Source organism: Ascaphus truei, chromosome 19 (genome assembly GCF_040206685.1).
Source record: "Ascaphus truei isolate aAscTru1 chromosome 19, aAscTru1.hap1, whole genome shotgun sequence".
Taxonomy (NCBI): Eukaryota; Metazoa; Chordata; class Amphibia; order Anura; family Ascaphidae; genus Ascaphus; species Ascaphus truei.
Genome location: NC_134501.1, coordinates 32,825,378 through 32,853,165, shown reverse-complemented (window position 1 = coordinate 32,853,165; position 27,788 = coordinate 32,825,378). Strand labels below are relative to the sequence as shown.

The 27,788-nt window shown below is 52.2% G+C and overlaps 1 protein-coding gene and 1 long non-coding RNA gene across 3 annotated transcripts in view; one reads left to right on the top strand and one right to left on the bottom strand.

Annotated features, from left to right (window-relative positions):
• Positions 1 to 27,788, top strand: part of NRN1L (neuritin 1 like) — a 100,654-nt gene that overhangs the window by 13,397 nt on the left and 59,469 nt on the right. The window lies entirely within an intron of this gene.
• LOC142470145 (uncharacterized) lies at positions 536 to 27,575 on the bottom strand. Of its 2 annotated transcripts, none has more exons than XR_012789183.1 (3): positions 27,536 to 27,575; positions 12,823 to 12,928; positions 536 to 1,372 (listed from the first exon to the last, which is right to left on the bottom strand). It is a non-coding gene; the product is annotated as an uncharacterized LOC142470145 (long non-coding RNA). The 2 variants fall into 2 exon arrangements; XR_012789182.1 differs by having other exon boundaries at positions 12,838 to 12,928.

The window sequence follows — 27,788 nt, the reverse complement described above, 5'->3', positions numbered from 1 at the left end:
TGTAAATGCATTTGTGGAAAATTATGCGACATTAAAGAATTTTCTGTGTTTTACCTTTTCCAGCCAGCAAGCAGAGATTGCTGGGCTATGAGTTTCAGGGTGGATTTTGCGGAGAAAGTCTTCGCAGATTGTGCCTAGGTAGTCGGGGTCCAGAGTTGCTGGATACCCCAAAAAGGTACCCGGGAATCAGGTCGGAAACCCAAATATATATAGGCACAATGCTCTGGTCAAAATCCTTCCCTGAAAATGCTTGCGCAACTCTCCGCTAGGACTCGCTGCTTCAGCACAGACCAGAAAGGTAAATGGGGCAAGGGGTGCAAGGTATCCCCAGAATGGTAATGGGGTCCCAAGTATAAGGGGGATGCCCAGTTAATGCCCTGATCACCCAGACCCTGGTATAGGGGTTCTGGGGGTGCTCCAGTTATACATAAAGCTGTGAGGATTTTTTTTAATCTAAGCCAGGTTTGCAGTGTGTGAGGGATATGGCTAGTGGGAATAAAAGTAAAGATTCTCACAGAATAAAAGTGTAAGGCATATTTTATTACACAGGTATGTTTAAAGTGTATAATGCTTGTGCACAGTATATGAGCTGGGGACTTCCAGGTCCACGGTTCCGAGAGACCATGCGGATACCAAGCTTGGTGCCATCAAGTCTGCTCGGGTCCCGGACATGAAAGCCTCAGAGGTTGTCAAGGTGTGAAAGCCATTTGAGTACCGGAGTTAGGCTCAAGTACTCACATCCTGGGATGAATGGAAGTCATCGGACCACCATTTTCCCCAGCCCAGACTGTGAGGAGCCTAACTCTGCGGGTGGCAGAGGTGCAAGGTTGGCGCATGCCCTTGGCTGAATCTGAATCCACGCTTGCCCGGCTTAGATACACTGGCAGTGCTCTGATAGGCTGGTTGGATTCTACCAACGCTCGGATTGGCTGCCGTATTTCCAGAATGAGCTCTGAAATACTATAAGGACGCTTCAGCCAGAACAGCAGCGGTAAATTTGAAACGACTAAAAGATGCTCTCGGAGAAATAGCAGCGCGCCGGCTTCAGATATTTCAAGGCAAAATCCCACTTTTCGGGGCCAAGTTCTGAGAAGAGAAGGTAGTGGTCGCGGCTGGGATCGCAAGCCGAAAACAGTTCCAGGACGTTTGGTGCTATCTCCCGGTCAAGGGATTTCGGCACCTCCGGATGAAGGAGAGCGGTGGCGTCAGGAACTTCATGCCGATTTGAGTTCCAGGACATTTCGGGCCAAGTCCCGGTCAGAAGACTTTGATTTCTGTTCTATTTCACCTAGGAAAGTCTATTTTTTTAGCGCAGACCTCCAGTAAGTGTGTTTTCTTCTGTATTTGTAATCCACGGTGTGTGCGTCTGTTTCTATGGAATAAATGACAATTTGTTTTACTGGCTCGTTTTGCTCAGTGAATGATCCCGGTAAAAAGGTGACACTCACCCCCAATCCCAGCATGTGATGCTCTGTAAGCACTGCCCAAGTGCAGACACACAGGCTGGTACTCACACAGACAATGACACATACAGCATGCAGAGCACGCACACATTAACACACTGCACAGGATACACACAGTATAATCACAGACACACAGGGCCATATTCGCTAAAGGGTGCTAAGCTTTAGCTCGTCTTAACTCCCAGTCAATTGGGTGGGAGTTAGGTCATTTAAAGCTTAGCAGCATTTAGTTGATAGGCCATTATGTTGCTGAAAAGGAGCCTCGTCCCATAGAACATAGGGAAAGGCGGAGCAGGGCCAAGGTGTCCCCCCCCCCCACGCTCCCAACACACTTTTATTTCTTTCTATCATAAAAGGTGTGTGTGTGTGTGTGTTTCCCAAAATAAAGAAAGGTTTGTTAACAATTATCTTTTTGGTCCTACAGCAGGGACCTTTCTGAAGATGTAGAGCACAACAAAACTCATCTCTATATACCCTAAGAACGCCAAAGGGTGTGCAACCCCCCAGAGGAGGGGCAGATGGGAGCAGCTGTACGATTACTAGGCAGCACAGGTAAACACCAGCACAGCTAAAGTGGGGGAGGGTGAAGAGAGAAAAGGAGAGAGAAAAGCCCCCGGTACCCACCGACCCAAACCAGCATCAAAGGTTTTAAACACTTTAATCAAATGGTGAAGGAAACGTCCCAGACACAATTACATGCTACATTCCAGAGAAAAATGTGTGTATGTATATCTTTATTTATATAGCACCATTAATGTACATAGTGCTTCACAGCAGTAATATATGTGACAATCATATAATGTATGTACTGTGGTGTGTGCAAATACATACATACATACATACATACATACACAGGCACCTATACATACACAAATTCAGTTTGTCTACCCCTCTGTTCTCTCTTATCTGCCTGTTTCTCTCCCCATGTCACTTTGTCCGATAGTCTCTCCTCTCTGTTCCCCCTGTGATGGTACGGGCAGCGGGGCACAGTGTATTAAAGGTTAAGCCCACTCATTGTCCCTACCAGTCAAGATGGCAAACTACGTACAGGGGCCGAATGGCCACCTCAGCTAAACAAAATGGCTGAAAGCCATGTTGGGAAGTTATCCCCAGTTAGATTTGTGTATTTTATTTATTATGTGTCTGTGTGGTTTCTGTGTAACTCTCTGTGTCTCATTGTATGCTTGGGCTACTAACAATGGTGGAGTGGCTCGCATACAGTGAGTCAGGGACTAGCCTTAGCCGTTGTGTGGGGCCATGTGCAGGGTCTCTGGACAATGATGAGGTGGGGAAGATCGAGACATCCTGCTGGGGAGGTACGTACTCCGAAATCCGAGCATTGTTCAAAAGAGCCATTTGATATTTTGGTTCAGTTGTATATATCGGCGCAGCTTTGGAGAATATTTGGCTGGTAATACTCTGCTAGCAGGAACTCTGATTAATGATTGATCTGGGACTGGGGATAAAGTTGGAAAGAAATATTGGTGGTAGCTGCAGGGGCCGGTGTGGTGGGTGGTATCTGTGAGGAGAGGCTGGCCACGGTGGGGCGCTATGGGTCCATCTATCTTCTTAAGGACATGCTGGCAGGGTGGGGGCAGTAAGGACACGCTGGCAGGGTGAGGGGCAGTAAGGACACGCTGGCAGGGTGAGGGGCAGTAAGGACACGCTGGCAGGGTGAGGGGGAGTAAAGACATGCTGGCAGGGTGGGGGCAGTAAGGATACGCTGGCAGGGTGGGGGGCAGTAAGGACACGCTGGCAGGGTGGGGGGGCAGTAAAGACACACTGGCAGGGTGGGGGCAGTAAGGACACGCTGGCAGGGTGGGGGCAGTAAAGACATGCTGGCAGGGTGGGGGACAGTAAGGACACGCTGGCAGGGTGGGGGACAGTAAGGACACGCTGGCAGGGTGGGGTCAGTAAGGACACGCTGGCAGGGTGGGGGGCAGTAAGGATACGCTGGCAGGGTGGGGGGCAGTAAGGACATGCTGGCAGGGTAAAAGGGGGGCAGTAAGCACATGCTGGCAGGGTGGGGGGCAGTAAGGACACGCTGGCAGGGTGGGGGGCAGTAAGGACATGCTGGCAGGGTGGGGGGCAGTAAGGACACGCTGGCGGGGTGGGGGGCAGTAAGAACACGCTGGCAGGGTGGGGGGCAGTAAGGACACGCTGGCAGGGTGGGGGGCAGTAAGGACATGCTGGCAGGGTGGGGGGCAGTAAGGACATGCTGGCAGGGTGGGGGGCAGTAAGGACATGCTGGCAGGGTGGGGGGCAGTAAGGACACGCTGGCAGGGTGGGGGGCAGTAAGGACACGCTGGCAGGGTGGGGGCAGTAAGGACACGCTGGTTGGGTGGGGGGCAGTAAGGACACGCTGGCAGGGTGGGGGGCAGTAAGGACACGCTGGCAGGGTGGGGGACAGTAAGGACACGCTGGCAGGGTGGGGGGGGGGGGCAGTAAGGACACGCTGGCAGGGTGGGGGGCAGTAAGGACACGCTGGCAGGGTGGGGGACAGTAAGGACACGCTGGCAGGGTGGGGGGGGGGCAGTAAGGACACGCTGGCAGGGTGGGGGGCAGTAAGGACATGGTGGCAGGGTGGGGGACAGTAAGGACACGCTGGCAGGGTGGGGGGGGGCAGTAAGGACACGCTGGCAGGGTGGGGGCAGTAAGGACACGCTGGCAGGGTGGGGGGCAGTAAGGACACGCTGGCAGGGTGGGGGGCAGTAAGGATATGCTGGCAGGGTGGGGGGCAATAAGGACACGCTGGCAGGGTGGGGGGCAGAAAGGACACGCTGGCAGGGTGGGGGGCAGTAAGGACACGCTGGCAGGGTGGGGGCAGTAAGGACACGCTGGCAGGGTTGGGGGCAGTAAGGACACGCAGGCAGGGTGGGGGGCAGTAAGGACACGTTGGCAGGGTGGGGGCAGTAAGGACACACTGGCAGGGTGGGGGGCAGTAAGGACACGCTGGCAGGGTGGGGGGCAGTAAAGACACACTGCAGGGTTGGGGCAGTAAGGATACGCTGGCAGGGTGGGGGGGGGCAGTAAGCACACGCTGGGTGGGTGGGGGGCAGTAAGGACACGCTGGCAAGGTGGGGGGCAGTAAGGACATGCTGGCAGGGTGGGGGGCAGTAAGGACATGCTGGCAGGGTAAAAGGGGGGCAGTAAGCACATGCTGGCAGGGTGGGGGGCAGTAACGACACGCTGGCAGGGTGGGAGGGGCAGTAAGGACACGCTGGCAGGGTGGGGGGCAGTAAGGACACGCTGGCAGGGTGGGGGGCAGTAAGGACACGCTGGCAGGGTGGGGGGCAGTAAGCACACGCTGGCAGGGTGGAGGGCAGTAAGGACACGCTGGCAGGGTGGGGGTCAGTAAGGACACGCTGGCAGGGTGGGGGGGGCAATAAGCACACGCTGGCAGGGTGGGGGGCAGTAAGGACACGCTGGCAGGGTGGGGGGCAGTGAGGACATGCTGGCAGGGTGGGGGGCAGTAGGGACACGCTGGCAGGGTGGGGGGTAGTAAGGACACACTGGCAGGGTGGGGAGCAGTAAGGACACGCTGGCAGGGTGGGGGGCAGTAAGGACATGCTGGCAGGGTGGGGGGCAGTAAGGACACGCTGGCAGGGTGGGGAGCAGTAAGGACACGCTGGCAGGGTGGGGGGCAGTAAGGACACGCTGGCAGGGTGGGGGGCAGTAAGGACACGCTGGCAGGGTGGGGGGGGCAGTAAGGACATGCTGGCAGGGTGGGGAGCAGTAAGGACACGCTGGCAGGGTGGGGGCAGTAAGGACACACTGGCAGGGTGGGGAGCAGTAAGGACACGCTGGCAGGGTGGGGGGCAGTAAGGACACGCTGGCAGGGTGGGGGCAGTAAGGACACACTGGCAGGGTGGGGAGCAGTAAGGACACGCTGGCAGGGTGGGGGGCAGTAAGGACACGCTGACAGGGTGGGGGGAGCAGTATGGACACGCTGGCAGGGTGGGGGGCAGTGAGGACATGCTGGCAGGGTGGGGGGCAGTAAGGACACGCTGGCAGGGTGGGGGGCAGTAAGGACACACTGGCAGGGTGGGGGGCAGTAAGGACACGCTGGCAGGGTGGGCGGCAGTAAGCACATGCTGGCAGGGTGGGGGGGGGGGCAATATGCACACGCTGGCAGGGTGGGGGGCAGTAAGGACACGCTGGCAGGGTGGGGGGCAGTGAGGACATTCTGGCAGGGTGGGGGGCAGTAAGGACACGCTGGCAGGGTGGGGGGCAGTAAGGACACACTGGCAGGGTGGGGAGCAGTAAGGACACGCTGGCAGGGTGGGGGGCAGTAAGGACACGCTGGCAGGGTGGGGGGCAGTAAGGACACGCTGGCAGGGTGGGGGGGGGGCAGTAAGGACACACTGGCAGGGTGGGGAGCAGTAAGGACACGCTGGCAGGGTGGGGAGCAGTAAGGACACACTGGCAGGGTGGGGGCAGTAAGGACACGCTGGCAGGGTGGAGGGCAGTAAGGACACACTGGCAGGGTGGGGGCAGTAAGGACACACTGGCAGGGTAGGGGCAGTAAGGACACGCTGGCAGGGTGGGGGCAGTAAGGACACGCTGGCAGGGTGGGGAGCAGTAAGGACACGCTGGCAGGGTGGGGGGCAGTAAGGACACACTGGCAGGGTGCGGGCAGTAAGGACATGCTGGCAGGGTGGAGGGCAGTAAGGACACACTGGCAGGGTGGGGGCAGTAAGGACACGTTGGCAGGGTGGGGGGCAGTAAAGACACGCTGGCAGGGTGAGGGGGGCGGCAGTAAGCACACGCTGGCAGGGTGGGGGGCAGTAAGGACATGCTGGCAGGGTGAGGGGCAGTAAGGACACGCTGGCAGGGTGGGGGGGGCAGTAAGCCCACGCTGGCAGGGTGGGGGGCAGTAAGGACACGCTGGCAGGGTGGGGGGCAGTAAGGACACGCTGGCAGGGTGGGGGGGGGGCAGTAAGCACACGCTGGCAGGGTGGGGGGCAGTAAGGACATGCTGGCAGGGTGGGGGGCAGTAAGGACACGCTGGCAGGGTGGGGGGGGCAGTAAGCACACGCTGGCAGGGTGGGGGGCAGTAAGGACACGCTGGCAGGGTGGTGGGGGGCAGTAAGGACACGTTGGCAGGGTTGGGGGCAGTAAGGATACGCTGGCAGGGTGGGGGCAGTAAGGACACACTGGCAGGGTGGAGGGCAGTAAGGACATGCTGGCAGGGTTGGTGGCAGTAAGGACACGCTGGCAGGGTGGGGGCAGTAAGGACACACTGGCAGGGTGGGGGGCAGTAAGGACACGCTGGCAGGGTGGGGGCAGTAAGGACACACTGGCAGGGTGGGGGGCAGTAAGGACACGCTGGCAGGGTTGGGGGCAGTAAAGACATGCTGGCAGGGTGGGGGGCAATAAGGACACGCTGGCAGGGTGGGGGGCAGTAAGGACACGCTGGCAGGGTGGGGGGGGCAGTAAGGACACGTTGGCAGGGTTGGGGGCAGTAAGGATACGCTGGCAGGGTGGGGGGCAGTAAGGACACGCTGGCAGGGTGGGGGGTTAGTAAGGACACGCTGGCAGGGTGGGGGGCAGTAAGGATACGCTGGCAGCGTGGGGGGCAGTAAGGACACGCTGGCAGGGTGGGGGGCAGTAAGGACACACTGGCAGGGTGGGGGGCAGTAAGGACACGCTGGCAGGGTGGGGGGCAGTAAGGACACGCTGGCAGGGTGGGGGGCAGTAAGGATATGCTGGCAGGGTGGGGGGCAGTAAGGACACGCTGGCAGGGTGGGGGGCAGTAAGGACATGCTGGCAGGGTGGGGGGCAGTAAGGACACGCTGGCAGGGTGGGGGGCAGTAAGGACACGCTGGCAGGTTAGAGGGGGGCAGTAAGGACATGCTGGCAGGGTGGGGGATAGTAAGGACACGCTGGCAGGGTGGGGGGCAGTAAGGACACGCTGGCAGGGTGGGGGCAGTAAGGACACACTGGCAGGGTGGAGGGCAGTAAGGACATGCTGCCAGGGTTGGGGGCAGTAAAGACATGCTGGCAGGGTGGGGGGCAATAAGGACACGCTGGCAGGGTGGGGGGCAGTAAGGACACGCTGGCAGGGTGGGGGGGGCAGTAAGGACACGTTGGCAGGGTTGGGGGCAGTAAGGATACGCTGGCAGGGTGGGGGGCAGTAAGGACATGCTGGCAGGGTGGGGGCAGTAAGGACACGCTGGCAGGGTGGGGGTTAGTAAGGACACGCAGGCAGGGTGGGGGGCAGTAAGGACATGCTGGCAGGGTGGGGGGCAGTAAGGACATGCTGGCAGGGTGGGGGGCAGTAAGGACACGCTGGCAGGGTGGGGGGCAGTAAGGACACGCTGGCAGGGTGGGGGACAGTAAGGACATGCTGGCAGGGTGGGGGGCAGTAAGGACATGCTGGCAGGGTGGGGGGCAGTAGGGACATGCTGGCAGGGTGGGGGGGGCAGTAAGCACATGCTGGCAGGGTGGGGGGCAGTAAGGACACGCTGGCAGGGTGGGGGGCAGTAGGGACATGCTGGCAGGGTGGGGGGGGGCAGTAAGCACATGCTGGCAGGGTGGGGGACAGTAAGGACATGCTGGCAGGGTGGGGGGCAGTAAGGACATGCTGGCAGGGTGGGGGGCAGTAAGGACACGCTGGCAGGGTGGGGGGCAGTAAGGACACGCTGGCAGGTTAGAGGGGGGCAGTAAGGACATGCTGACAGGGTGGGGGGCAGTAAGGACACGCTGGCAGGTTAGAGGGGGGCAGTAAGGACATGCTGGCAGGGTGAGGGATAGTAAGGACACGCTGGCAGGGTGGGGGATAGTAAGGACACGCTGGCAGGGTTGGGGGCAGTAAGGACACGCTGGCAGGGTGGGGGCAGTAAGGACACGCTGGCAGGGTGGGGGGCAGTAAGGACACGCTGGCAGGGTTGGGGGCAGTAAGGACACGCTGGCAGGGTTGGGGGCAGTAAGGACACGCTGGCAGGGTGGGGGGCAGTAAGGACACGCTGGCAGGGTGGGGGCAGTAAGGATACACTGGCAGGGTTGGGGGCAGTAAGGACACGCTGGCAGGGTGGGGGGCAGTAAGGATATGCTGCTGGGGTGGGGGGCAGTAAGGACATGCTGCTGGGGTGGGGGGCAGTAAGGACATGCTGGCAGGGTGGGGAGCAGTAAGGACACGCTGGCAGGGTGGGGGGCAGTAAGGACACGCTGGCAGGGTGAGGGGGAAGTAAGGACACGCTGGCAGGGTGGGGGGCAGTAAGGACATGCTGGCAGGGTGGGGGGCAGTAAGGACACGCTGGCAGGGTGGGGGCAGTAAGGACACGCTGGCAGGGTGGGGGGAAGTAAGGACACGCTGGCAGGGTGGGGGGCAGTAAGGACATGCTGGCAGGGTGGGGGGCAGTAAGGACACGCTGGCAGGTTAGAGGGGGGCAGTAAGCACACGCTGGCAGGGTGGGGGGCAGTAAGGACACGCTGGCAGGGTGGAGGGGCAGTAAGGACACGCTGGCAGAGTGGGGGGCAGTAAAGACACGCTGGCAGGGTGGGGGGCAGTAAGGACCCGCTGGCAGGGTGGGGGGCAGTAAGGACATGCTGGCAGGGTGGAGGGCAGTAAGGACACGCTGGCAGGGTGGGGGGCAGTAAGGATATGCTGGCAGGGTGGGGGGCAGTAAGGACACGCTGGGGCAGGGTGGGGGACATTAAGGACACGCTGGGGCAGGGTGGGGGGGCAGTAAGGACATGCTGGCAGGGTGGGGGACAGTAAGGACACGCTGGCAGGGTGGGGGGCAGTAAGGACATGCTGGCAGGGTGGGGGGCAGTAAGGACACGCTGTCAGGGTGGGGGGCAGTAAGGACACGCTGGCAGGGTGGGGGCAGTAAGGACACGCTGGCAGGGTGGGGGACAGTAAGGACACGCTGGCAGGGTGGGGGGCAGTAAGCACACGCTGGCAGGGTGGGGGGCAGTAAGGACACGCTGGCAGGGTGGGGGGCAGTAAGGACACGCTGGCAGGGTGGGGGCAGTAAGGACATGCTGGCAGGGTGGGGGGCAGTAAGGACACGCTGGCAGGTTAGAGGGGGGCAGTAAGGACCCGCTGGCAGGGTGGGGGGCAGTAAGGACACGCTGGCAGGGTGGGGGGGCAGTAAGGACACGCTGGCAGGGTGGGGGGCAGTAAGGACCCGCTGGCAGGGTGGGGGGCAGTAAGGACACACTGGCAGGGTGGAGGGCAGTAAGGACACGCTGGCAGGGTGGGGGGCAGTAAGGACACGCTGGCAGGTTGGGGGGCAGTAAGGACACGCTGGCAGGTTGGGGGGCAGTAAGGACACGCTGGCAGGGTGGGGGGCAGTAAGGATACGCTGGCAGGTTGGGGGGCAGTAAGGACATGCTGGCAGGGTGGGGGGCAGTAAGGACACGCTGGCAGGGTGGGGGGCAGTAAGGACACACTGGCAGCTTGGGGGGCAGTAAGGACACGCTGGCAGGGTGGGGGGCAGTATGGACACACTGGCAGGGTGGGGGGCAGTAAGGACACGCTGGCAGGGTGGGGGGCAGTAAGGACACGCTGGCAGTGTGGGGGGCAGTAAGGACACACTGGCAGGGTGGGGGGCAGTAAGGACACGCTGGCAGGGTGGGGGCAGTAAGGACACGCTGGAAGGGTGGGGGGCAGTAAGCACACGCTGGCAGGGTGGGGGCAGTAAGGACACGCTAGCAGGGTGGGGGGCAGTAAGCACACGCTGGCAGGGTGGGGGGCAGTAAGGACACGCTGGCAGGGTGGGGGGCAGTAAGGACACGCTGGCAGGGTGGGGGGTTAGTAAGGACACGCTGGCAGGGTGGGGGGCAGTAAGGACCCGCTGGCAGATTTGGGGGCAGTAAGCACACGCTGGCAGGGTGGGGGCAGTAAGGACACGCTGGCAGGGTGGGGGGCAGTAAGGACCCGCTGGCAGGTTGGGGGGCAGTAAGCACACGCTGGCAGGGTGGGGGCAGTAAGGACACGCTGGCAGGGTGGGGGGCAGTAAGGACACGCTGGCAGGGTGGGGGGCAGTAAAGACACGCTGGCAGGGTGGGGGGCAGTAAGGACACACTGGCAGGGTGGAGGGCAGTAAGGACACGCTGGCAGGGTGGGGGGCAGTAAGGACACGCTGGCAGGTTGGGGGGCAGTAAGGACACGCTGGCAGGTTGGGGGGCAGTAAGGACACGCTGGCAGGGTGGGGGGCAGTAAGGACACGCTGGCAGGTTGGGGGGCAGTAAGGACATGCTGGCAGGGTGGGGGGCAGTAAGGACACGCTGGCAGGGTGGGGGGCAGTAAGGACACACTGGCAGCTTGGGGGGCAGTAAGGACACGCTGGCAGGGTGGGGGGCAGTATGGACACGCTGGCAGGGTGGGGGGCAGTAAGGACACGCTGGCAGGGTGGGGGGCAGTAAGGACACGCTGGCAGGGTGGGGGGCAGTAAGGACACACTGGCAAGGTGGGGGGCAGTAAGGACACGCTGGCAGGGTGGGGGCAGTAAGGACACGCTGGAAGGGTGGGGGGCAGTAAGCACACGCTGGCAGGGTGGGGGCAGTAAGGACACGCTAGCAGGGTGGGGGGCAGTAAGCACACGCTGGCAGGGTGGGGGCAGTAAGGACACGCTGGCAGGGTGGGGGGCAGTAAGGACATGCTGGCAGGGTGGGGGGTTAGTAAGGACACGCTGGCAGGGTTGGGGGCAGTAAGGACCCGCTGGCAGGTTGGGGGGCAGTAAGCACACGCTGGCAGGGTGGGGGCAGTAAGGACACGCTGGCAGGGTGGGGGGCAGTAAGGACCCGCTGGCAGGTTGGGGGGCAGTAAGCACACGCTGGCAGGGTGGGGGCAGTAAGGACACGCTGGCAGGGTGGGGGGCAGTAAGGACACGCTGGCAGGGTGGGGGGCAGTAAGGACACGCTGGCAGGGTGGGGGGCAGTAAGGACACACTGGCAGGGTGGGGGGCAGTAAGGACACACTGGCAGGGTGGGGGGCAGTAAGGACACGTTGGCAGGGTGGGGGGCAGTAAGGACATGCTGGCAGGGTGGGGGGCAGTAAGGACACGCTGGCAGGGTGGGGGGCAGTAAGGACACGCTGGCAGGGTGTGGGGCAGTAAGGACATGCTGGCAGGGTGGGGGCAGTAAGGACACGCTGGCAGGGTGGGGGGCAGTAAGGACACGCTGGCAGGGTTGGGGGCAGTAAGGACATGCTGGCAGGGTGGGGGGCAGTAAGGACACGCTGGCAGGGTGGGGGGCAGTAAGGACACGCTGGTAGGGTGGGGGGCAGTAAGGACACGCTGGCAGGGTGGGGGGCAGTAAGGACACGCTGGCAGGGTGGGGGGCAGTAAGGACACGCTGGCAGGGTTGGGGGCAGTAAGGACATACTGGCAGGGTGGGGGCAGTAAGGACACGCTGGCAGGGTGGGGGCAGTAAGGACACGCTGGCAGGGTGGGGGGCAGTAAGGACACGCTGGCAGGGTGGGGGGCAGTAAGGACACGCTGGCAGGGTGGGGGCAGTAAGGACACGCTGGCAGGGTGGGGGGCAGTAAGGACATGCTGGCAGGGTGGGGGGCAGTAAGGACACGCTGGCAGGGTGGGGGGCAGTAAGGACATGCTGGCAGGGTGGGGGGCAGTAAGGACATGCTGGCAGGGTGGGGGGCAGTAAGGACACGCTGGCAGGGTGGGGGGCAGTAAGGACACGCTGGCAGGGTGGGGGGCAGTAAGGACACGCTGGCAGGGTGGGGGCAGTAAGGACACGCTGGCAGGGTGGGGGGCAGTACTGACACGCTGGCAGGGTTGGGGGCAGTAAGGACATGCTGGCAGGGTGGGGGCAGTAAGGACACACTGGCAGGGTGGGGGGCAGTAAGGACACGCTGGCAGGGTTGGGGGCAGTAAGGACACGCTGGCAGGGTGGGGGCAGTAAGGACACACTGGCAGGGTGGGGGCAGTAAGGACACGCTGGCAGGGTTGGGGGCAGTAAGGTGTGTGTTCTCATTGTTTGGGAATGCAGTGTATTGAATGTATTGCTGGTGATCGCACTAAGGGCCAGATGCACTAAGCAAATAATGTTCGGTCACCAAAGTTAGTGACGGACGCCCCTTTGCCTGAGTTTAATGGGCATCCACAAAGTAATTGTATGCAAAAACATTAGCATAGGTTTAACATCAGGTTAAATTAGCACTGCCTTACTTTGCCTTCCTTTTTATATACCTCTTACCGAAATGTGGCATTACTCCCATCTATATCTCTGTCTCTATCCCTTTCTCTATACATTTGCCCATCACTTGCATTCTGCTCAAGGATGTCTTCTCTCTACCCCTTTCGTATCTAATTCCCTCTTCCACCTAAAACCTTTTTCACTCACTGCCCCACACCTGTGGAATGTCCTTCCCCTCAATATCTGACTGCACCTTGTCTCTCTTCACCTTTAAGTCCTATCTTCAAACACAAAGAAAGTTTGGTGATGAATGCGCTGATGGATGGCTTCCTGCTTCTTCCTGGACTAAGAGTTTCCTGCTGCTCCAATCCTCTCCCATGATCCAACGGGGCAAATAGGCACAATAGATAAAAAAGAAAGAGTGCAGAGGAAGAACTCTATTAGATATTTAGTTCACATGAAAATGTAATATAATATCTGTAACACTTACACTTAAAATCCCAGTATGGGCTTCGCACGTATCCTCCCGTGTCCCCCGATGGTAAAAACTGTGTGGCCCCCGTCTCCTAGGTCCACTCTCTGTGCTCCATTCTAGTTTGAGCACCAATCGGCCACCCTGCTTGAGGTAAGCGGATCCCAGGTGCACTGTGGGTCTCACCAGTCCCGCGAGAGCTGCCGGTTAGCCAGACCGGCGCTCTCAGCGAACGGGGAAGATTATCAGTATCCTGACTGGCTTTGATACCACGTCCAGCCCTCTGACGCTAAGACAGCCTGGTTCCCTCCATCTTAAAACACCCCTATTTAACCAAGCATATGGGTAGCTCCATTGGAAAATATACATCTCATATACACAGAGAGACAAGGTGCCAGAGAGAACACCCTCCTTATGTCTCAGTAAGTTCTCCCTATTCACCACTTAGATTGTAAGCTCTACAGGGCAGGGACTCCTTTTCTGAATGTTACTTTTATGTCTGAAGCGCTTAGTCCCATTATGTGTCAAATTATTGTAATATGTATTACTGTTGTGAAGCACTACTGTATGTACATGCATGGCACTATATAAATAAAGATATACATACAATGAACATGATTGGTATATATCAGTGCTAGAGTCTTAAAAACAAACAAAAAAACAGCTGCTCTCTCCCATTCACACACTGGAGATGCAATGTTAGGGGGACACCACTATTCCATATCATTAGGACTAATGGCCGGCAAAATGTAACCATACATTATTTCAAGGTTACCATTAAGTTATTCTCTATAGTAGACGTGCATAAAGATTAACATAACGTTAATTTAGGTTAAATAGCCTAACAGATCTTCTGGGCCCAAGATAATAGCTTCACCATTAAACCTCCAATGACCATAATCCATGAATGCCTGTATTTCCTTAATGCGTCATGGCTTAGTATAGTACTATACATGTTGCATTCTATTTTAGGCAACAACCGTTTTCACTAAAGAGTTAGAAGTTAGGTTTTTGACCGTGTTTGTACAGTGTCTACAGTATCTACAGTATCTAACATACATTTGTATATGTCTGTCTATGTCTCTGTTTTTCTGCAGTCTATCTATATTTATTTATCGTTATTTAAATTTGGAGGCAAATGTAGTCGTGTTGGGGTTAAGGACATATCCCACTAGTTGCAATTGTTATTATAAGATATTAAATATAGAAGTTGAAATTGCTTCAGGTGTATTAATCCAGACTTTATTAGAGGAGCCGGCAATTCATAGCTTTGCAAAGCTTTCTGGGAGCAAAGGGTTAGCGCAGCATGGATCATCTGTTAAACCCTATGCAAGAACTGAGTCAGCCACAGAGTATATTATACAGATTCTCCAGTGCTGCAGTTTCCTTTATTAATAGAATTCTGAAGAGCGCTAGAGTACCATGTGACCTCACAGACTTGAAAAAAGTAATGATCCCGTCCTTGAATTTAGAAAATTCTAAACCTGTTAAAGTACTAAAGCACCAGGCGCTGAATCATTTGTTGTTGTTTTGTTCTAGGATTGAAGCATGGGGTCTCCGGACCTTAACCCCATTAATTTCATCTCCGGGGACACCCTGCTTCCAGAGGTACTTACCTCTGTAGGGTTGCCGGTATCTCTGCAGCCAGGGAACTTGTGTGCCTAACTAAATGGTGGCATTTAAAGGTCACGTGGGCTAACAAGAAGCCGTTACATCTTCCAATTGGCCAGCGTGACCTGGACATTTAAAGTCCAGAGAGATATCGGCGCCCCCTACAGAGGTAAGGATCTCGGGAAGCAGGGGGTCCCCGGAGCAGAAACATAGAAAACCACAATCATAAGAAAATATAGCGCTATGAGTTTTCATAAGTCATGATACTGCGCTCCTGTAGATTTGTCGTAGGTTGTGTTAACCTCGTCGCCCAACAAATGTATCTCATTTCTAGTGGTGGAAAGTGACTTAAAAAAAGTATGTTACAGTGCTGGAAATAAAGCCAAAAAAGTCTTAATTTGTTACACATTCGAAGGAAAATTAATCGGACGTATTTCAGAAAGATTTATTCAATATTTATGCCTAGAAAAGAGAAATGGAGGGATGTTTGCAAAAACAAATATCCCTGCAGTAAAAGTGGAACAGTTAGCGACTTATTCAGCTGAAGCGACCGACCGGGCTGCTTACAGTGAAAATTCTCCATTAAAATCAATGGAACATTTCGTCCAAAAACGGCCCAATCGACTGCTTGAGAAGGCGCCACGTAGGCATGGAACGCGTGGGAGATTTTTCTTGGAGACTGCCGTCCTATGTATGTCCAAATAAAGTCGTTTTTATCATTTTTCACAAACCTGGGCACCATTTGATTTTTGACACTGTCGGCTTCGTTGCTGCTCTGGATTTGTCTTTTTCACTATTTACTCCAATACTGCCGTCCAGGAGGCACACGATCGAGGGGGCTGCGGGAGATCCTTACCGCCGTCACGAGCAGGACGCCGCATACATTGCAGCCACTGCCATCAATTGCACTATTGAATTGGAGGCTCAAGCAGGAGGTAAGCCCACTTTACCTTACCTCCAGGACCTTACATAAGTGCTAGAGCCACGGACTTATACAAAGTGAAGCTGGTGTATATATATATAACCTTATTTGAAACAAAGGGACCCCCGGAAATGAACCGCGGCATTACAAGTTACGGTCTCTCCCTCAAATATTTCCTTCTGAATTTCCTTTACATGAATATGTAAATATTAATTTCTCCAGGTACTCAGAAAAGGTGAGAATATCATCAAGATAGATGAGAACAAACGGATCCAGCAGGTCTAGGAACACATCGCTCACAAAACGTTGAAACGTGGCAGGGGCATTGCATAACCCAAATGGCATAACAAGGTGTTAGAAATTACCCTTCCTGGTTTGAAAGGCCGTCTTACCGATGTCCCTTGGACGTATCCATAATAGATTGTATGCCTCTCCAAGATCCAATTTACAGAATACTTTGGCTGAACGAAGTTGTTCAAGGAGCTACAGGATTAACGGCAAAGTGTGTCACGATTAGAGGGAGGGGATCACCAGACTATACGAGATCGCAAATCACATAGAACATAAAAATGAAATAGACTACAGGGAGCAACACGGTATACACTGTAATACAGAGCAACAAACGGCCATTACGGAGGACTACTAGCTCGCAAGGTGCAGGGCACTATCAAAGTTATTTTACCCTGAATGTCGCCTTGCTCTATCTATTCCAGACTATCCCAGTAACAAGGGATGGCCGCCCCGAGTCCGCACAGTTCACGTTACCATTGGTTTCTGGGACACTGAGACCAACCACGTACAATATTGGATTCCTGGTTGGTACCTGCTTCTATAGTTTTATGGCCTCCATTTGGAAACATTGAGAACCGGGTGCCAACCAATCAGTGGAAACCTTTCCTCCATTGAGTCAATAAGGATAGCCCATAGGGGTGGAGCTTGGGAAATTCGACCTGACGAATGGGAACCGAGCTGACGGGGCTAAGACCCAGGCCCAGGTTCCCGATTTGAGCTTCATACATTCCGCAGGGGTAGACAACTCACTACCGGAGAGATAACAATTCTCCACTTTTGGAGTATGTTTTCTCCAAGCTGACTGGCTCACCCTTCCCCAACTCACCAATGTCTTTAAGCACTTCACCAAACGCCACACAGGCTAGCCCTATGTCTCATTGTATGTTGCCCTCTTAGTCATTGTTCCTTGACCAGGCACACGAGTCACACAGAAACACAAGGAAAACCCACAGATACATTAGCAGGGTTAGAAGTCTTTTTATAACCCTGTGATGGCATGTTAATCCTGTTGACTGGGTCGCCATCTTGATTGGTAGGGACAGCAAAGTGTATCTATTTCCCATTGTGATTCTACAGGGCTCAGTAGTCAACCCATGGGCGAAGCGACTCATCCTCCTTCCCAATAAAGAAGATGGGAGCTTCCTCCAGAGAGAGGTGGAATGACAGATGCATCCTTTCCCCATATTGTCCCTGATGTACACCTGCAGTACCTTAAATTCAGGCTCAGACAGAATAAACGCGACCGATCAGAATTTCAGCTACTGGCAAGAGTTGATAGGTTTATGAATGAGAAAGACTGGCCTTTTTCTTATCAAACATGTCCCAGTAATTTCGATAGGCCCGAGGGATACAGGTCATGGCTGTGACCATCCCTATGCCATATTTTACCTTGGTCTTCATGGACTTAGTGCATTGCTGCTTAGAAGTGTATCTATTGGCAAGGCAGAATTGTGAGCAGAAACATGACAGAAATTAGACATGTCTGGTAGGCAAAGTGATCTGTGGATTATGCAGCAATAGCCACGGAAAACACAGAATTACTTGAAAATGCAGTGTACGGACCAGGTCAAAAGTTTAAGTCTCTTTATAACCCTGAATTGTTGACACCATTAGTGGCACAGTCTACTTGGTAACCGAACAGATGAGAGGGGAGTTAGGGGAGATAGGGGACAGTTCTTGTGGCGAGCTGACAGTCCTTTGCTTTGAACAAATTTGATGTCAATGAAGTTTCCAGGTGCTCTGGAGTCGAGTACAGTAGGGCCCCGCTTCTCTGCGTTTCTCTTCTCGGCGATCTGTCAATATGGTGGTACTGAGAAGGGGGCTGCCATGTCTGCGCATGCGCAGAAGGGGGTGACTGAGTTTGCGCATGCGCAGAAGGGTAGGAGACGCGGAAAATCGCTGGCTTTTTGGTGCTTTTCACTTTGCGGCAGTGCCATGGAACAGAACCTGCCATATGATCGAGGCCCAACTGTATATGCAGGACAGGGATCTGCACATCTCCCTTTTGTAGCGTAAGTGGAACTGACATGACGAGCGGGACTGGATGCGATTAATGTGATCAGGCTGCATAGGGAATTTTCTTATATTGCCCAGCACAAATTCCCTCCATTGATTCAAGTTTCTATTTTCCAACAATCTTTGAACTTTGGGCCTGTTAGGGCAGGTAGAGACAGTGTTCTGCAAGTTCAGAATATAGACAAAGATTGTGTAATATTGCAGTCTGCAATTTAGGATATGAACCTGCAGGGCAGAGGTAGGGAGTGATACACCGACCTCTGCCTGGGATCAGAGTCCTAGAAATGCACGGGTAGGGATGTCCGGATCCGGGGTTGAGGCAGGAAGCAGGTTAAGACAGGGAGAGTACAAGGCAGGGATGGTCAGGTAACAGTTCCGAGGTCGACGCAGGCCAAGTACAAGGCAGAGATCGCAGACAAGAACAATAGCAAAAAAGCACAGCCAGTATAGCAATACTTTGCACGGGCACTGGCTGAGAGCAACTGGCTGCTATTTAACACCCTGTAGCAGGTGCTTACAATCAGAGTCAGAGAGAGACTGAGTTCCTGGTTTAGTGGCCATCTTAGTTGGGGTGAAGGCATCCTGGTCTGTCTTGGCAGAAGAGAGAATCCTCACAGTACCCCTCCTCTACTTTCAGGGGCGACCTCTGGGCGACCAGAACCTGGTTATCAGATAAACCAGGGTAGAGGTGTGAACATCCTGAGCCTTTACCCAACTCCTCTCTTCAGGATTGTTCCCCTCCCCCATAGAAGGTAATGAACTATACAAAGCACATTAATCCGGTGCTCCAAAAAAACTAAAAAGGTGTATCACTGGAGGCGCTGTAGAACAGATAAATAGATCTAAATGAGGTCGTCACCTGTGTCTCAAGATAGGAGTGCAGGCCATTGGATATGAGTGTATACATATAAAGCAATGTCTCTATAGAAATAGATATAATGTGGCTTAACTAACAAATTGCTGATCTCATTCAGCACAAGACTGTTGTAGTTTGCTACTCACGGACCACAGGTAAGTCTCTGACAACTTCCAAGAATCCAAAACCTTGCGTCAGCACGAAAACTTCGCTCAGAGGATCCCAAGGGCCAAAAGCCACTGCAGTAGCAGGGAAGGGGATCACCGTGCGGTCACTCCAAGGAAAGATTTAATCCCCAGTCGTGCGGGCTAGCTCATAGCAGCGCTCCTAACCGCAAAGTGAATGAAGATGCACTCCCTCTGTGAACATTGTTCACAAGCCGTACAGCCCCTCAATTAAGCATGCAGCCTCACTCCACAGGTGACGGAGGGAGGCGTCAGAGTAGGTATATGCAGACCTTTGCAGCGTCTCCAGAATGGCGTGCCACCAGGTAATTAAACAGCAAGCAGAATCCAAACAGGAACTGGAACACAGCCTCACCAATGCAACATGGGACACAGGGACAAGGCGTTTTATCAAAGATAAAGTGCCTTGAGTGTTAAACATGTCAGAGTTTTTGTCAGGACTTTGTCCCTATGTTCTTTTAACCCAATTAATCTTTGAAAGTAATTCCTGTGTCCCATGTTACATTGGTGAGGCTGTGCTCCAGTTCTTGTTTGGATTCTGCTTGTTGTTCCCCTCCCAGTCCACCAGATACTGCAGAGACCCTGTGGATATATGTGAGTCTAATAACTGCTGTACCTCATTCTCCAGTTGACCATCAATGGCTACCGGGTTAGGGTGGTGAAGAAATAGAAAAAATATTCCTCAAGACAGGCTTTAGGAGTGATACTAGGAAGGTTGATGGAATCTTCATGGAAGGAGGAAGCTACAGTTTAAAAGCAACCTCATTCACTTTTCAACTGATCCTGTAAGAACCAATAAAGCGTGGTCCATATTTGGTCGAAGTTTGGCTTAACCGAATGTTCTGAGTCGACAGCCATACTTTGTCCCTGATGACATAAGGATGCGATGGCCTTGATTTGTTAGCCAATCTTTTCTGTCTCTCCATAGCCCAATGAAGAGTAGGCTGGATCCCCTTCCAAAGATCAAGCAGTTTCTCTGTTGGGGTGTCAGCCGCTGGAACACCTACCACTGAGGAATGATGAGGAAAGGTATGAGGATGGTAACCCAATGCAACGAAAAAGGGAGAAAAGCCCAAGGAATCGTGTGACAAGGAATTGCTGGCAAACTCTACCAATTGTAGAAGTTCTGCTCAATCGTTTTGCTGCTGATTAACATAGCACCTCAGATACTGTTCCAGGGATTGATTGGTGTACTCAGTTTGACCGTTTAACTGAGGATGGTACAGACGCAACTGTCGGTTTTGAGCCAGCGTGTGAGGAAAATTCACAAGCATCTCGCAAACACTCTGAAGCATAGCCCATAGACGCTGTAATGGCCCACTGGATTAACACAGCGGGGGTTCCTGAGTTTGGATGGGACTCGCAGCCCAGTAGAATTCACACAGCACGAGTCCCATTCAAATGCAGGGACCCCCGCTTTGTTAATCTGATGGGCCATTACAGCATCTATGGACTATGCTGAGGATTTTCCCCGACATGTTCATGGAATTCCTCAGAATCTGGGCCAAAATCGACAGTTGCATCTGTATGACGAGGAGAAATGGAGATTGATTCCCAAATGCCTTTAGAACACCTTCTAAACCCTATTTAGAAATTGTGGCCCTCTATTCGAGACGATTTGTGTTGGCAGACTGTGCAAACAAAACACTTCTTTAGTGCAGATATCTGCCAGCTCTGATGTGTCGGGAAACTCCTTTAACTGCATTGTAACACAGACTTACCCCTGTTAAGAAATGTGCCTCTAATCCAGCAGTGTGCTGGTTAATTGCACACCTGCAATCAACCAACCCCACCTGCCTAATCAGAACTCTGTCAGAAAAAGCCTGTTCTGAGACACAGGAAGAGGATTCCTGAGTCTCACAATTGGGGGCTGAACCTAGGAAGGACAGACTGATTTTTCCTTAGCCCACACTGGACTGACCAGAGGAACAGAAGTCTTGAGCTGCAGAAGGACTGGGCTGTATACTGACAAGTGGACCAGAACTCTATTCCTGGACAGACAGTGCCTAAGCACACAAAGGTGCTGGCCCAGGAGAGCAGAGAGGCTTCCCCTACAGCTACAAGAAACAGATAAGACTTTCTTATGGGACTGTTATATATCTGTATGTATGTTTATATATTTGGGGCTGGTAAATAGCTTAGCTAACCACCCAGTTAGAGAGGGCTGAACTACATGTGTAGATATTCTCCAAAGCGGAGTAGGTTTTTTGATTGGCTTATTTTCATATGTTTTGCTGTGTTAAAGGGACAGGCGCAATAAAGCCTAATTTTAGTTTCACTTTAAATGGTCTCCATTGCGTACCTCTGGGTGTAAAGGGGTGTACATAAATGAGAATAAAAATGACCGTATATCCCAGTCAGAAGCCTGCTGTAATCAGGGTGTGATGAGATATGTGCTAAATAACTATATAGTTAAAAAGCTTGACACACAGACCTGTATCACCATATACAATGTATATGGGGTCATATATTAGCACTAAGTAATCCCTCCTTATTGTAATGTTGGAGGGCTATTATCAAAGTTGAAAAGAAATATTCCCTCCTCCTTAATGCAGCTGAATTAGTTAAATCAATTGTCAGTCTGCTGCAGAAAAAAGTGATATCTAGTGGTAAAGTCTTCACTATTTGGAGGTGACTATGCTTAAACAGATCAGCCTAATGTACCCCTGGTTATTGTAGGATAGACACTTAAAAAGATCCTTGATTAATATCAGGATATATGAGATCAGTATTGCATAGGAACCACATACCGTTTGTGTGATCAGGCAGTGGTTACAAATGCATCTGATCAGTGTATCAGTTGCAGGCTCTGTAAGTTGTCCTGCTAGGTCGAGCTCCTCTCACTAGATTGGGTTTAAGTCTATGTGGTGTCCGGAACCACTAGCCACAATCGCAACATTAACTCATATAATTATATATTTAGTGCTGAGGTATATGCAGAGCTCGCCGTGACAAGAGCCACTGCTCAGCTACCAGCTGAGTCCTTTTTCTTTTGTGTGTTTGCTTCAGGATAGGAACAGATGAACCAAGCTTCTTAAGCTTCAGAAAAGCTGCCTGTGCTTCTGGAGACCAGTTCACATGATCCGCCTGTTTCTTGGTCATGGCCTTGATGAGTGTGACGATTTTATAAAAATTCCCGATTAAAGCATCTATAGTAATTCAAAAATCCGAGAAACCTCTGGATAGACTTTAATCCCTTGGGCAGGGGACAGTCCATCACAGCAGAAACCTTGGCAGAATCCATTTCTAGACCTCGAGCTGAGATGATATATGGAGTTCTGTGATTAGGGGAAGTGGATATCGTTTTTTGATGGTGATCCTGTTCAAAACCTTGTAATCAATACATGGCCTCAAGATTCCATCCTTCTTGGCTACAAAGAACAAGCCTGAACCAGCAGGTTAACTGGACTTGTGTATGAATCCATGCTTTAGATTCTCCTCTATGTATGTCCTCGTGGCCTTAGTTTCCGGCTCGGATAGAGGATATGTGCATCTGTGTGGAGGAATCTTGCCAGGGAGCACGTCGATAGCCCAATCAAAGGGACGGTGAGGTGGTAGCTCCTCCGCCTTTCATTTATCGAAGGCTCGACTGAGATCAGAGTATCAGGCTGGCAGACAAATCAATCCTTCTTGCTCTTCTAGGCAAAGAGTCTCCGCTAGATGATCTCCAGGCTACTATCCATCCTGAGGTCTAGTCAATCCGAGGATCATGAGCATATAGCCCGAGAACAACATCAATGGCTGGGGAATGGATAATGTCTAGCTGGAAGAATTCATGTTGCAGAACTCCGACCATGGCCTTGAGTTGAATTGTCTCATGTGAAATTATTCCAGATTTCAATAGACTGTCATAAATAGTTGAAATAGTAATTACTTCTTTGGGAGGGGAATACTGGCCCGACTGGCAAATGCCTGATCCATGAATATACCGGCAGCTCCCAAAACCACGAAGGCCTCAGTTGAGATAGAGTGGTACTGCCAACATAGACGGACGGAAATCATCAGCCCACTGGAAGGTGGGGAAGTGATTGTGCATATGCCCAACTTATTTGAATAAGACCATGCCATGTGGCCACAGTAGGGGCACAATCCTGTACAGGTGAATACTGCCCAACCAGATAGGCTCCCTCACTTCCTCCTCAGACTTACTCACAGGGTTCAACAGGACAGGTTGGAGCTGGCGACAGTGCTCTCGCTCCTGATGTCTATCTCTCATACGACGATCGAGGGAATTGCAAAGGGAGATCAGGTCCTCTAGATCAGCAGTTGATATCCCTGTAGGTTAGATCGTTCTTCATTCTCTCCCCTATTCCTTGATAGAAGGTAGACTTTAATGCTCCTTCGTTCCAATCTGTCTCTGTTGAGTCCTAAACTCTATGGCATATTGACCTATGGGGCGGGAGCTTTGCTGGATTTGCAGGAGTGCAGATGCCAAACGACAGGGAGTGTCAAAGATCATCCATGAGGTCTGCATGAAGGTGACAGAGTCATCCAGCAAGGGAGAAATTATTTCATAAAGGGGTGAAGCCTATGCCAGAGCCTCATCCGTAAGAGCGATGTGTGGAGAAGGATGAAGGTTGCATGTGAAACTGGACTTTGCACTTGTTCAGGAACCATATACAGGCCGAGGGAAGACCTCCATAATGGACTGGGGTAGGAATCCTGGGTTCCTTTAGGACCACATGCATGACTAAGGAGTGGACGTGGGAGGGTCCAGAACTGACCTAGATGCACTTAATTGACCGCAAAGCGTCTGTAGCATAGAGGTGATGGTATCCACCTTCTGGTTCAATGTAGCTGGGCGAGTGGTGTGGGCCCCCAGGAGCTGTGCCTTCCAAGTCACGTAATTCACTACTTCTGCGTGGTCCATTGCATGGTCTGTGTAATGTATAACATTGCTGTCTTCAGGGCCATGGTAGGGAGTGATACACCGACTTTGGCCTGGGATCAGAGGCCTAGACATTAACGGGTAGTGATGTCTGGTTCTGGGTCAAGGCAGGCAAGAGTGGTCAATTCTGGTTCCGGGGTTGAGGCAAGCAAGAATGGTTGGCCCATTTCCAGCGTCGAAGCAAACAGAGTACAAGGCAGAGATAGTCAGGTCACAGTTCCGAGGTTGAGGCACGCAAGTGCAAGGTAGAGATCGCAGACAAGAACAGCAAGGAAACACACCCAGTATAGCAATACTTTGCACGTGCACTAGCTGAAAGCAACTGGCTGCTATTTAAATCCCTGTAGCAGGTGCTGACAATCAGTCAGAGAGGCTGACTTCCTGGTTTGGTGGCCATCTTAGTTGGGGCGAGAGTGTCCTGATCTGTCAGCCATCTTGACTGCAGAGCGAATCCTCACAGATTGGCCAGTGAGATCTTTCCTCCTTGCTGAGATGTCTCGATCAGCATTGGCTCAATTTTTGAGGAAGAAAGGAGTGTCTTGGATCATTGTGAGGGTTAGCAATATGCCCAGTGTTCAATCATTGCTGACTTTGTGTCTGGAGGTGTCGCTCTACCTTCAAGCAGAGCTTGATAAATGGATGGAGCTCTGTTAGTGGATCCACTCTGGTCAACCCATCCGTGATCCATCCAGTCGGTCTGAAGCATCTTCACTTGTGCTTGGAATGTCTGAAGGACACTTACCAGTTTGGCGATGGCTTTATTTGCTCAGGGGGAATCCATGTTTTGCCCAGATCAATTTGTTATGCATGATGATTTTGTGCTCATGAACTGAATCTGGATCCTGATGGCTGTAGTAGGCAGGACTGAGCCCTTAGCTCTGAGCGTGGCCATAGACGGTATGTGTGTCAGAATAATTGAAGGGCAGGATAAGATAACACAGTTCAAAGGATGAGGCAGAAGCAAAGGTCAGAGCAGACCACAGGCAATAGGGTCATCAGGCAGACTAGGGTCATGGCAGGCGGAGAACAAAAGCGTAGTCAGGGAGGTTGGGGTCAGGGCAGGCAGATGGTGCGGTAGCAAAAAGGTCAGATGGATCACACAGCAATGCTGGATGCAATGCAGGGGCACATTGATCAGGAAACAGGAAGTTGCTGGTTTATGTAGGAAGTCAGGGGGTGCATCAATGAGTTTTATCTGTAAGATGTGTATGCGGAGCAGCAGAGCTCAGAAGCAAATTGAGGCAGTGGAGCTATCTAGAAGCTGATACAGCTCCCTGCCATAGCTACTGCCCTGCTTTGCAGAGGTCATGGGTTCAAGTCTTGCACTCCCTGATACACTGAACAGTTCTATACAATCTTGTATTTGGTTTCCGTCACTGACAACACAAAGTGCATGTGTAGAAGATGTTCTTCTGCTTTGTCTCTGTGCACATGTGCATACTCCAGATGTACAGACAAGTGACTTAACATGCTGTACCAACTACATGGCGGCCACCATTAACAATACAATGCATGCGCGCTACAGTTCACTCATAGTGCGTAGAATGATGAAAGAGAAGAATTGAAACAGTTGAGTCACACAGTGTTACACCATTAACGTGATATGCTAGCCGCTAGCGTACAATTTCCTGCATGTGTGAGATACACATGATGCTAAATCATTGCAGCTGCAGTAACATTGACTGCATAGTTACCTAGCATTCCTTTTTGTACTTTCTCACCATTCACTTCATGGGGGGGGGGGAGAGTGTGGGGGAGACGTGATGTCAGTGTTTTTATTCTCATTTATCTTGACAACGGTTCCAATTGAGGACCGAAACATTGGTTATTTTCAATAAAATGTCTTTTCACTTTGAACAAGTGCTGTGAGAGCTGGCCTTCCTCCTTCCTGCGCTTTGCTGTGCACCCAGGAGCTAATTACCTGATACCGTGAGTGCTCCAAAACACAACTCTCTCTTTCTAAATATATATAAGCCGGTTTGCAGGGGATAGTTAATTGAGCCAACAGTTTTCCCACATGGGCAGACATAAGTGCCATAAGTGTGGACTTATTGTGTACAGGAGTCTAAAGACAGAGACAGTACCTGCTGTATAGCTATAATTGGAAGGAATTTTAGGAAATCGCAATGTCTAAGAATCTGAGTCACATTTATTGGCAAGTTTCTTACTTTCCATCAATGCCACTGCAAGCAGAAATAGTCCGTAGACGCTGTAACTAACGCTCACAGACAAAGATTGAAGTCTTGACTGTGGCCTTGGTTGTCAAGCAGGGGAGACGTTTGTGTGTAGATCCCAACTGACCGACACCAGAATTCAGTGTCCGACTTTTGGAGCCGGCCGGGCAACCCTCCTCTCCAGGGCTTTTCCAGTTGTATCCCCCTGACAGATGCCTTAAAGACAAGGGCTTCCTCCTATTTGTTTATCAGATGGGGGAAGGGAACAAGACCTTGCTCTGCCCCCATCCCTCCAGTGAGCCCTCCCTTCACTCTCTCCCTTTGCCCCTTTAGCCTCTCATCCATTGCCCCTCTAGCCATTCTTCATCCATGCTCGTATCTTCTTGGCTCCCCTTTCATTTATTTACTTAGATTGTAAGCTCTTCGGGAGAAGGGACTCTCTTTCCTATTGTTACTTTCATGTCCGAAGCACTTATTTCCATTATGTGTTATATTATTATGTCACATGTATCACTGCTAGGAAGTGATATGTACCTGGATAGCACTATATTAATAAAAATATACATACTGTACATACATTTCCTTTCTTACCTCCTCTCTTCTCCAATGTCACTTATATGTAGCTTATCTTTCCTTTTCAACATCCTCTTTATCTTTTCATATAACCACACATACTCCAATTGATTCACTTACACACACACACACACGAACACACACACACACACACACACACACACACACACACACACACACACACACACACACACACACACACACACACACACACACACACACACACACACACACACACACACACACACACACACACACACACGAACACTAAGTACAATATATTCACTAATATATGCACCCCAGGGATGGTGAAACAAAGTTTTACCAATGCCAGGTGTTGTTGTTAAGTGAACAAAAGAATTATATTTGATAATTTAACTAGATACAGTTTCCTCAAAGGGTTTGAATGAGGAAAAGAATTATAGATGCTTCCAGAAGTAAATATTACTTCTTTGTTCCTTCCCCATGCTGTTTGCTCTCAGACTGTTATTATCTATGGTGCCGTGATGGGTAGATACTGTATATCCGGTGTATGTAAAATAGAAATAAATAATATAAGACTTAACATTATTCTGTAACATAAGCTAGAAGTAAACATAAATAATACATACCCTATAATTTAACTTCTAAGTTATCCTGGCAGTTTTAGGTCTAAAAGGGGTATTAATGCACGTTTGTATATGTAAATAATGAGTTGTATGACTCAACTTCTTGGATGGGATAAATTCCACTGAAATATTGGTGTTGGAGAAATATGTTCCCAGTTTCTGTCTTGGTTCTGACTGTTTATCCACAAATTAATATGAAGGTTTTACATGTATTAAAAGTTGTTTAAAGCTTAACATTGTGCAAATTACCCCAATCCCTGTGTAAATGTTCTTGGTGTTTCTGTATTTTATATATTTTAGTTAAGGCAATGTATATCTAACGTCAGTATTGGCTAATTAAGCTATGATATGTTGCCCTGTATTAACTTACAGTCTCATTTCCGATGTTCACGTACAGGGAGCGTTTGTAACTCGTGTTAGAATGGGGGTGGGGCTAAATCTTCAGTTGGTTAGGTTGTAACATTATTTGAAATGTCATTGCATTGCCACAACCCACCAGACATTAACCCCTTGTATACCTTTAGTAACACAAAGTGGGGGTCACATACACAAAGTATATTCCCTGGGGTGATAGATGAGTTGATGTGGCACCCCTCAATAATTCAATTGGTCAGCACATCGAT